This window comes from Castor canadensis, chromosome 8 (assembly GCF_047511655.1).
Source record: "Castor canadensis chromosome 8, mCasCan1.hap1v2, whole genome shotgun sequence".
Lineage (NCBI taxonomy): Eukaryota > Metazoa > Chordata > Mammalia > Rodentia > Castoridae > Castor > Castor canadensis.
The window spans coordinates 85326646-85337983 of record NC_133393.1 but is presented as its reverse complement, the minus strand read 5'-3'; the positions used below and the strand labels follow the sequence as shown (position 1 = coordinate 85337983).

The 11338-nt window shown below is 39.5% G+C and overlaps 1 non-coding gene and 1 pseudogene across 1 annotated transcript; both read left to right on the top strand.

Moving 5' to 3' along the window:
• LOC109703169 (thymidylate synthase pseudogene) lies at nt 1-3162 on the top strand (annotated as a pseudogene).
• Nucleotides 3163-10159: 6997 nt separating this feature from the next.
• Nucleotides 10160-10266, top strand: LOC141426013 (U6 spliceosomal RNA). Its single transcript, XR_012451127.1, has one exon. It is a non-coding gene; the product is annotated as a U6 spliceosomal RNA (small nuclear RNA).
• Nucleotides 10267-11338: the final 1072 nt, after the last annotated feature.

The window sequence follows — 11338 nt, the reverse complement described above, 5'->3', positions numbered from 1 at the left end:
ATGAGGTAAACAACTTGGATCCTTGTTCTTCCCTGCCATAATGCTCTGCCTCACTACAGCCTAGAAACAATGGAGTTGGTCAGTCATGTACTGAAACCATGAGCCAAAGTAAATCTTTCCTCCTTTCAAATTGTTTCTTTCAGATATTTGTGAGAAAATTGAGAAACTAACTAACATAGTGGATGTACAAATTTTGTTTAGCCATTCATCAGCTGATGTACATGTATTGCTTCTGGGTATTTACTGTTGTGGATACTAATCTGAACATTCTTATACAATTTTTTGTTGACATTTATTTTCAACTCTCTTGAGCATATAGCTAGGAGTATAACTTCTGGTTCAAATGATAATTCTATGTTTAACTTTTCAAGGAACTGCCAAATATTTTCCAAAGTGACTGTACCATTTTAAATTTCTATTAGGAGTATAAGATGATTCCAGTTTTTCCATAACCTCTCCAGCACTTGTTATTGTCTATCTTTTAAGTTATAGCTATCCACAGGGGTTAGAAATGATATGTAGTTGTGATTTTGATTTGCATTTTCCTGAATAAAGATGTAGAGAATCTTTCATTGTGTATAGTGACCATTTGTATATCTTATTTGGAGAAATATTTGTTACCCATTTTCTCACTGGTTATTCATTTTCATAATTGTACAATTATTTATGTTCTTTATGTTTGGATGCTAGTCCCTTGTCTGATATATAATTTATGAATAATTTTCCACCTTAGTGAGTTGTCTGCTGGCTTTCTTAATAGTGTTATTTGAATTAAAAAGTTTTAAGTTTTAAAATTTATTTCAAACAGATACATAAAACATAAAATTATACATATTAATAGAGTACAATGTAAGATTTTGAAATATTTATACATGATATAATATTTAAATCAGGTAAACATTTTCATCACCTCTAATATTTCTCACTTCTTTATGGTGAAAACTTTAAAAATCCTTTCTTCCAGGTTTTTGGTGGTGTATTGCTATACTATAATCATCCTGCATCAGAAATTTTTTCTCCTATCTAACTACAGCTTAGTACCCACTGATAAATCTTTTCCCATGACATCCACTTTCCCTAGTATCTGTTATGTACAGAAATTTTTAATCTGGTGCAATCCCATTTGTCAGTTCTTGCTCTTATTTGCCAAGCAATTCGAGTCCTATTCAGAAAGCCGTTGCCTATGCAGATATCTTCAAGTGTTTCCCCTGTGTTTTCTTCTAATAGCTTCAAAGTTTCAGACCTTAAATTAAGATTTTTGATCCATTTTGAATTGATTTGCGTACAGGCTGAGAGGTAGGAATCTAGTTTCAGTCTTCTACATATGGATATCCAGTTTTCTCAATACCATTTGTTGAAGAGGCTGTCTTTTCTCCAACAAATGTTTCTGGGAATCTTTGTAGAAAATTGGATGTCTATAGCTCATGCGGTTATTTCTGGATCTTCTATTCCATTGGTCTACATGTCTGTTTTTCTGCCAGTTCATTTTTCTACCATGGGTCTGTATTGTATTTTGAAGTCAGGTATTGCTCAGCATACCAGTGATCTTACTGTTTTTTTAATGTCGGCATTCATATCTCTTAACTTTCTTCTTAGCACTTCCTTTGGCATGTACTAAAGGTTATGGTAAGTTCTGTCTTCATTCTCAGTTTATTCTAGGAATTTTTAACTTTCTCCCCTTATTCCTTCAATAACTTACCAGTCATTCAAAACTGTACTGTTCAGTCTCCAGTGTTGATTTTCTGTAGTTTCTCTTGCTGTTCATTTCTAGTTTTATTCCATTTTAACTCCCTGTTAAGATTCAGGAAGTTATTTCAATTTTCATGTATTTGTTAATACTAATTGTATATCCTAAAATATGGTCTGTTTTGTAAAAAGGTCCATGGACTGCTGAGAAGAATGTGAATTCTGCAGCTTTTAATCTAGTGTTGTTTCTTTATTGATTTGCTTGTCTGGATGATCTATCTATTGGAGCAAATGAGGTATTAAAGTCACCCTCTATTATTGTGTTGGGGTCTATCTATTTATCTTGAGTGATGTTTGTTTTATGAAATTGGGTATATTGATATTTAATGTGTATTTATAAGTTTTATAGTCTCTTGATGGATTATTCCCGTAATCAATATGAAGTGACCCTCTTTGTCTCATCTGACTGATTTCAGTTTGAAATATGCTGCTTTGATTGCCCTGCCCTTCACTGTGGTCTTCCTGGGTTAAGGGTCTGCTGCGCAGCCGAGGGGACTCCCGCAAACCCTGGGGGTCAAGTTGACCTCTAGGACGAATGAAGACCATCCTTGATCCAGGTGGGGATACGCACTACTGGGTGAGCAGATTCACTTAGGGGAAGACCCCTTCCTGAGACTGGAAGCTACCTCAGATGAATTTCCTCTGCTTATAACCAAACGTGTATTCTGGAAGGGAGTTTTGGAGGAGCTGCTGTGGTTTATCAAGGGATCCACAAATGCTAAGGAACTGTCTTCCAAGGGAGTGAAAATCTGGGATGCCAATGGATCCTGAGACTTTTTGGACAGCCTGGGATTTTCCGCCCGACAAGAAGGAGACCTGGGCCCAGTCTATGGCTTCCAGTGGAGGCATTTTGGAGCAGACTACAAAGATATGAATTCAGATTACTCAGGTCAAGGAGTAGACCAGCTGCAAAAAGTGATTGACACCATCAAAACCAACCCTGATGACAGAAGAATCATCATGTGTGCCTGGAACCCAAAAGATCTTCCTTTGATGGCGCTGCCTCCCTGCCATGCTCTCTGCCAGTTCTATGTGGTGAACAGAGAACTGTCCTGCCAGCTATACCAGCGGTCAGGAGACATGGGTCTGGGTGTACCCTTCAACATTGCCAGCTATGCTCTGCTCACCTACATGATTGCACACATCACAGGCCTGCAGCCAGGTGACTTTGTACATACTTTGGGAGATGCACATATTTACCTGAATCACATTGAGCCACTGAAAACCCAGCTTCAGCGAGAACCAAGACCTTTCCCTAAGCTCAAAATCCTATGAAAGGTTGAGACAATTGATGACTTCAGAGTTGAAGACTTTCATATTGAAGGGCTGGTCCTGAATTGCCATCCTCCTACCTCTGCCACCCAAAAAGCTGGGATTACAGATGTGCACCACCATGCCCAAACAGGGTGCAGGTGAAAACCCAGCCCAGGTGAGAAGATGATGGGTGGCCTTACAGGTGAGAAGTGAAGAGGCACTGTATGCAGAGAATGACAAAGCAGAGTTGAGGCAAAACCTCAGTGGGTCAAAGCCCAGAAGAGCTTCCAAGGAGACTCTCCAGAGCTTGCTATGGTCTGAGGATGAAAACCTGGAAGTTACAGTTCTTACAAATTAACCAACTGGCATTCTGACTTTGTAATCAGTGTGTAAACCTGAGCAATGGGAGCCACCAAGATTTCTTAGAGGAAGAACCTGACCCTAATGGCAGGGAGGCCAGCCCCCAATTAGAGTGCACTTGTCTTGGGAGCTCTGTGGAACGGACGGGCAACTTTCTCTTGGGTGGCCTGATCCTGACATTAGCTAAGCAACCCTTTTCTTTGGAGTCACCCAGAAGAAATGTACATTTTTTTGTCTCATTCTGGGTGAAAAAAGTACAGACGCTTCTTGGCTTATAATGGGGTTATGTCCTGATAAACCCATTGTAAGTTGAACAGATCTTAAGTAGAAGACACATTTAATATACCCAACCTACGGAACATTTCAGCTTAGCAGCACAGCATGCTGTAGAGTGACAGTTGTTTCCCCCTTGTAATGGTGGGGTGATGGAGTGGTGGCTCACTCTTGTGGTCAAGCACTGAGAGAGTATTGTATTGCATATGGCTAATTCAGGAAAAGACCCGCATTCAAAATTTGCAGTATGGTTGCTGCTGTGCCTATTACTACTGAAGATCCTAAAGTGGGAACTTCATGTCAAGTCATCGTAAGTCAGAGACTATATTTAATTAACAGTTGCATTTCTATATTTATAAAGTATGGGAACCAAGTCTATTCCTCTTCAGAATGCTGGTAGCCTTTCAACTTTTGCAATATACTTTCTCTATAACAAAGGTGGGTAAGTACAGTGGATAAAAGGATGTTAGGAACTTGTCCCATGTTATAATTCAGTCACGTCATCAGGAAATGTAAAAGACAGGTGATGGAATTTTAATCTCTGTTATGACCATTCTGGAAAACAAAACAAAAAAGTAAATGGCCAAGACAGTAGAAGCAATAGTTTTCCTACCTTGGAAATGGCGGCATGCCCTGGATGTCATCAGGGATGTGGGTTCCTCAATCCACAATGGCTTGAATTCAGCCAGCTTTGACGTCCACTCCACTGCCTCAGGCACATCCCAGCGCTGGTTGGCGTCCATCATCTGCAAGGACAGACCCCTCACTTTGCTTCAGGGCTGTAGTTCCCAGGGGGGAAATGCTGACACTCAGAGCCATTGACTGTTGAGTAAGATTTCTATATTTCCTTTGCTAAGCCCCAGCCTATAGCCCTGACCAAAGGACCAAATCATAGCCACTGAGCCTGGGACTCTGACTCCATATGGTGTCCTTTGGAGGATATGCAATGGGTTCATGGAATCACTGTGACATCTGGAAGTTCCCTGGGCCAAGCCAGGAGAAATGCTCACTCACCCTGGATTATGAGGCCCTGTCTGCATTTGGATGTCTACCACACTAGATAATATGTCTTACAGTGTTAATTCTGTTGGTTGGAACCATTTTGTCACATTCTGAATCATACGTAGTTTGTTCAGTGGACACTTACTGACTATTGCCCTCTGTGTGTCTGGCACATTAATAAATTACTACTAATGAAAAAAAAAGAAATATGCTGTTTTGTCACGTATGAATATAACTACCCTCTACTTGATTTGGGGCTCCATTTTCCTTTTTATTTAATTTTTATTTTATTCATATCTGCATGCAAAGTTTAGGTCATTTCTCCCCTCTTCCCCCCGCCCACTCTCTTACCCCCCCTTACCCCCCTCCTTATCCCCCCTTATCCTCCCCTTACCCCCCCTTACCCCTCGCTACCCGGAGGAAACTATTTTGCCCTTATCTCTAATTTTGTTGAAGACAGAGTGTAAGCAATAATAGGAAGGACCAAGGGTTTTTGCTAGTTAAGATAAGGATAGCTATACAGGGAGTTGACTCGCATTGATTTCCTGTACATGTGTGTTACTTTCTAAGTTAATTCTTCTTGAACTAACCTTTTCTCTAGTTCCTGGTCCCCTTCTCCTATTGGCCTCAGTTGCTTTAAAGTATCTGCTTTAGTTTCTCTGTATTGAGGGCAACAAATGCTATCTAGTTTTGTAGGTGTCTTACCTATCCTCATATCTCCCTTGTGTGCTCTCGCTTTATCATGTGATCAAAGTCCAATCTCCTTATTATGTTTGCCATTGATCTAATGTCCACATATGAGGGAGAACATACGATTTTTGATCTTTTGGGTCAGGCTAACCTCACTCAGAATAATGTTCTCCAATTCCATCCATTTACCTGCGAATGATAACATTTCATTCTTCTTCATGGCTGCATAAAATTCCATTGTGTATAGATACCACATTTTCTTAATCCATTCATCAGTAGTGGGGCATCTTGGCTGTTTCCATAACTTGGCTGTTGTGAATAGTGCTGCAATAAACATGGGTATGCAGGTGCCTCTGGAGTAACCTGTGTCACAGTCTTTTGGGTATATCCCCAAGAGTGGTATTGCTGGATCACATGGTAGATCAATGTTTTCCTTCCTTAGTAGCCTCCAAATTTTTTTCCAGAGTGGTTGTACTAGTTTACATTCCTACCAGCAGTGTAAAAGGGTTCCTTTTTCCCCACATCCTCTCCAACACCTGTTGTTAGTGGTGTTGCTGATGATGGCTATTCTAACAGGGGTGAGGTGGAATCTTAGTGCGGTTTTAATTTGTATTTCCTTTATGGCTACAGATGGTGAGCATTTTTTCATGTGTTTTTTTGGCCATTTGAATTTCTTCTTTTGAGAAAGTTCTGTTTAGTTCACTTGCCCATTTCTTTATTGGTTCATTAATTTTGGGAGAATTTAGTTTTTTAAGTTCCCTATATATTCTGGTTATCAGTCCTTTGTCTGATGTGTAACTGGCAAATATTTTCTCCCACTCTGTGGGTGGTCTCTTCAGTTTAGAGACCATTTCTTTTGTTGAGCAGAAGCTTTTTAGTTTTATGAAGTCCCATTTATCAATGCTATCTCTTAGTTGCTGTGCTGCTCGGGTTCCATTGACAAAGTTCTTGCTTATACCTATTAATTCCAGAGTATTTCCTACTCTTTCCTGTACCAACTTTAGAGTTTGGGGTCTGATATTAAGATCCTTGATCCATTTTGAATTAATCTTGGTATAGAGTGATAGACATGGATCTAGTTTCAGTTTTTTGCAGACTGCTAACCAGTTTTCCCAGCAGTTTTTGTTGAAGAGGCTGTCTTTTCTCCATCGTATATTTTTAGCACGTTTGTCAAAGACAAGTTGGTTATAGTTGTGTGGCTTCATATCTGGATCCTCTATTCTGTTCCACTGGTCTTCATGTCTGTAGACATCAAGTAGGTTGATTAGATCTATGGTATATTTTAGAGCTAGGATTTCTTTATTGATTTTTTGTTTGGATGACTTATCTATTGATGATAATGGGGTGTTAAAGTCTCCCACGACCACTGTGTTGGAGTTAATATATGCTTTTAGGTCTTTCGGGGTATGTTTGATGAAATTAGGTGTGTTGACATTGGGTGCATTTAGGTTGATAATTGTTATTTCCTTTTGGTCTATTTCCCCTTTTATTAGTATGCAATGTCCTTCTTTATCTCGTTTGATCAATGTAGGTTTGAGGTCTACTTTGTCAGAGATAAGTATTGCTACTCCTGCCTGTTTTGGGGGGCCATTGGCTTGGTAAATCTTCTTCCAGCCTTTCATCCTAAGCCTATGCTTATTTCTGTCAGTGAGATGGGTCTCCTGTAAGCAACAAATTGTTGGATCTTCCTTTTTAATCCATTTCGTCAAACGGTGCCTTTTGACGGAGGAGTTAAGTCCATTAACATTAAGTGTTAGTACTGATGGGTATGTGGTGATTCCTGTTGTTTAGTTGTCTTAGTTATTTGAAGGTTTGGTACCTACGTTGAGGTTACTCTCTACTTTCTTGCTTTTCTTTTCCTGTAGTTTGGTGCTGCCTGCCCTTTCTTGGTTATGTTCGGTTTCACTTTCTGTGTGCAGAATCCCTTGAAGAATCTTTTGTAGTGTGGTCACATATTGTTTTAGTTTCTGCTTATCATGGAAGACTTTTATTGCTCCATCTATTTTGAATGATAGTTTTACTGGGGAGAGAGTATCCTAGGGTTGAAGTTATTTTCGTTCAGGGCCCAGAAGATCTCACCCCAAGCTCTTCTTGCTTTTAATGTTTCTGTTGAGAAGTCTGCTGTGATTTTGATGGGTTTACCTTTGTATGTTATTTGTTTTTTCTCTCTTACAGCCTTCAATATTCTTTCTCGGGTCTCTGTACTTGTTGTTTTAATGATAATATGCCATGGGGTAGTTCTATTTTGATCTGGTCTGTTTGGTGTTCTGGAGGCCTCTTGCATCTGTATGGGAATAGATTTCTCTAGATTTGGGAAATTTTCTGTCATTATTTTGTTTAATATATTGTGCATTCCCTTTGCTTGCACCTCTTCTCCTTCTTCAATGCCCATGATTCTCAGGTTTGGTCTTTTGATGGAATCAGTGAATTCTTGCATTTTCTTTTCACAGGTCTTGAGTTATTTAACCAATAGTTCTTCAGTTTTTCCTTTATTTACCATTTCATCTTCGAGTACTGAGATTCTGTCTTCTGTTTGTTCTGTTCTGCTGGATTGGCCTTCCATTTTGTTTTGCAATTCTGCTTCGTTCTTTTTTCTGAGGTTTTCCATATCCTGAGTCTCTTCCTGTTTAATGTTGTCTATTTTCATCCTGAGTTCATTTATCTCTTTATTAATCATGTTCTTTGTTTCACTTTGGTGTTTATACAGTGCTTCTAAATGTAGAAATCTAAAACTAGATCCCTGTCTCTCACCCAGTACAAACATTGATGCAAAATGGATCAGTCTTCAATGTAAAATTTGAAACTACTAGAGAAAAAAATAAGAAAAACATTATAAGATGTGAGCATGGGCAACAATTTTCTGAACAGTCCAATTGCTCAGGAAATGATAGCAGCAGTTGAACACTAAGACTGCATCAAATTAAAAAGCTTCTGTGTGACAAAAAAAAAAAAACAATTACCAAAGTGAACAGACAGCCTACAGAATGGGAGAAAGTCATTATCAGCTATTCATTTGACAAGGAATTAATATTCAGAATATATGAATACCTCAAAAATTTAAACACCAAAAGGACAAATAACCCCATTATTTAGTAAGCAAAATGAATTAAACAGATGGCTTTTAAAAGAAATGCAAATATTGCAAAGCTTGAAGCCTTGAGTCAACCCCTAGTCCTACAAAAAAAGTGAAAATGGCCATTAAATACACAAAGAGATATCCACAGCCTTAGTCATAAAGGAAATGCAAATCAAAACTATATTTTGAGGTCTCATCCCACACCAGTCAGAACGGCTATCATCAAGAAAACAAACAAGAAGCCAGGCACCAGTGGCTCACACCTGTAATCCTACTTATTTGGGAGACTGAGATTGGGAAAATGGCTGTTTGAGGATAGCCTGGACAAAATTGATGAGACCCCCATCTCAAACAATAGCTGGGCAAAGTGGTATGTGTCTGTCATCCTAAACTACATGGGAGGCTGAGATTAGGAGGATCACATCTTCAGGCCAGCTCAGGCAAAAAAGTTTGTGAGACCCCATCTCAATGGAAAAAAGCTGGGTGTGGTGATACACATCTGACATTGCATGTCAGCGAAAAGCATAAAATAGGAAATAGCAGTCTATGCCAGCCTGGGAAAAAAGAAAGGCCCTATCACCAAAATAACCAGAGCATAAAATGATAGAGGCATGGTTCATTTTGCCTGGCAAGGATAAAGTTCAAACCCCACTACTACTAAAAAGGAAGGAAGGAGAGTAGTTTTAGGACACCACATTGCATAGGTGTCCTCTTAACTACTTAGGCTCCTCTTAGCTGTGACAGTTTGTAAGACTTTTCTTGTCTTTGATAACCTTGACAGTGTTAAGGGAAACTAGTCAGATGTTTTATAGAATGCTTCCATTAGAACTCATCTGATGTTTTTCTCAGTATTTTACAGAGGTTTAGGTTATAGAAGAAAGATCACAGAAGTAAATGGCTGTTTTCATTACATCAAGAGTGCATTCTATCAGCATGATCTGTGATTACTCATGTTGATCGTGGTCACCTGTCTGAGGTGCTGTTTGACATATTTCTCCACTGTAAAGTTCCTCTTTCCCCTCTTTCTGTCCTACATTGTTTGAAAGAAAGTCGCTATGCACAGCCCACACTTAGGGAGTGAGGAGTTAATGCTCCTCCTACTTGAGGACAAAGGGCCTATGTAAATTATTTGGGCTCCCTCTGCATCTTTCTGATTGGCAAGATTCATGCAAGGCATCATAAACAGTGGCCCCTGTGAGGCTGCCTCCTTAACACACCTTCCACTTCCCTCCCCCAGGCCATAAGAGTCCCTGACCTGATCTAGAGAATTGGGTTCCTACCAGTGTCTTCATTATGTGACCCTGCCTCCCTCATTCAGATGGCCTAGGAGAGGCAGCTGATGAAATGTGAACTTGGAACCAAGAAATAAGCTTCGAACTCGGGACACCTCCAACCCCATAAGTAATATCTTGACACAGAATCCTGCTGTGTAGCCCAGGCTGGCCTTGAACACATAAATTGTTTTTTTTTAATTTCAAAATAAGTCTAGAATATAGGTACTGTTACAATTTCTGGTGTTTTCATTGTTTTTGAAATGGTCTCACTATGGTAGTCCAGACTGGCATTGAATGTGCAGTCCTCCTGTCTCAGCCTCCTGAGTGTTGAGTGATCTTTGTTTTACAGGTAAAGAAATGAAAGTATAGGGAGGGTAAGTAATTTGCCCAAGGTCACATAAATAATTTGCAGTAAGCTGGCATGGTGGCCAAATCTGCAGTCCTAGCTACTCTAGAGGATGAGACAAGAGAATCCCTTAATTGCATGCTCTCTCTAGCAGCACATATACTAAAATTGGAATGATACAGAGAAGATTAGCATGGCCCCTGCACAAGGATGACACGTAACTTTGTGAAGCAGTCCATATTTAAAAAGAGAGAAAGAGAGAGAGAAAGAGAGAGAGACTCCCTTAATTCCAAGAGTTCAAGCCCAGCCTGGGCAATATAATGAGACTCCATATCAAAAAACCTGGTTCCAGAGCTGTGCCCCTAAACACCATACTATATTCCATTAGCCTTTAAGGATTTTAAACTCAGTAATGAGAAAGGAGATAATGTTTTAAATACAGAGTCACAGCAAGAATTTACAAGTTCTATCGTGTGCTCCAACTCTTACAATAAATCTCTCTCTCTCTCTCTCTCTCTCACACACACACACACACACACACACACACACCCCTTATTTCTCTGAAGAACCCAGACTAATGTAGGCTCCTTCAACAAGAGTACACAACATCCACAATGGGGACCCAGATTTTTCAGTGACAGGTGGCACCCAAGGTTTAGAACAGATCTGTGGACACTGCTGCTGAATAAGTAGGACCAGATCTTGGTTACCTTGATCTGATCAGGTACTGCAACAGGTCACCTAAGCTCACCCCCTCCCATAACCAAGCCCAGTTGTCTAATGGGACATCACCTATTCCAGTGCTCTGAGTCACTTTTCAGCTCTCTTGATCAACATTTATATCCTGAGACAGTGGCAAACTCATAACCCCAGCACTCAAGAGGTTGAGGCAGGAGGATTACAAGTTCAAGGCTAGTCTGGGGAAAAAAAGAAAGAAAGAAACAATGCATATAATAATAACCATTAAAGACTAGCATCCCCAGATAACTCAGTTGTCAATAACTATCTAATGAGAATCTGCTAGGGGTAGACACTGTGGGAAGAACAAAAATGAGTAAAACATAGTGCCTACTTTTAAGGAGTTTTAGTATGAATTTCAGTAGTTTCTATGTATATGTTATAAGGTCCAATATATGGCTTGTGTTACAGAAAAAATCCTGTTAAAAGAACAGAGCATAGAGGTCAAACTGTTCCGCTACTTAATATAGCTCTGAGCTTTAAGTAATGTAGGCTCTCTAAGTTTATGTCCTTGTTTATAAAATAGGATGAAGGCTCTACTTTGTAGGATGCTGCTGAGGATTAAATAAGACAATGCAC